This window comes from Buceros rhinoceros, unplaced genomic scaffold (assembly GCF_000710305.1).
Source record: "Buceros rhinoceros silvestris isolate BGI_N320 unplaced genomic scaffold, ASM71030v1 scaffold35384, whole genome shotgun sequence".
Lineage (NCBI taxonomy): Eukaryota > Metazoa > Chordata > Aves > Bucerotiformes > Bucerotidae > Buceros > Buceros rhinoceros.
In genome coordinates, this window is record NW_010407116.1 from 4,037 (window position 1) to 4,370 (window position 334).

At 54.2% G+C, this 334-nt stretch overlaps 1 protein-coding gene across 1 annotated transcript in view; it reads right to left on the reverse strand.

Moving 5' to 3' along the window:
- Window positions 1-233: 233 nt before the first annotated feature.
- Window positions 234-334, reverse strand: part of RAB5C (RAB5C, member RAS oncogene family) — a 3,122-nt gene continuing 3,021 nt past the window's right edge. The window contains exon 6 of the mRNA XM_010134372.1: window positions 234-309. The gene's annotated coding sequence lies outside the window, so the exon portion shown is untranslated. The remainder of the gene's footprint in view (window positions 310-334) is intronic.

The window sequence follows — 334 nt, forward strand, 5'->3', positions numbered from 1 at the left end:
ACGCACGGGCCGGTTCAGACGGGGGGTCTATGTCTGGAGATCCCTTTGTTTCCAACAGTGAACTACAGAACCGTGGGACCAGGGTGCTGCCGGCCTGGCCCGAGGCAGGGGCGAGCTGGCTGGGCAGACACCGGGTCATGCATCCACCACCACCAGAGAGGGAAGAGCAGAAGTTCATATATTAAAAAAGTGACTTAAGACTTAGAATTGAATTAGTATTTGTACAGAAAGGTGCAGGTGGAAGAACTCCCTCCAGCCTATGATCAGAAAGGGATGGAGAAATCACAGCAGCCACTGGCAGCAGCCGCCCTACGGTAAGTGGCATTCTTAGCGG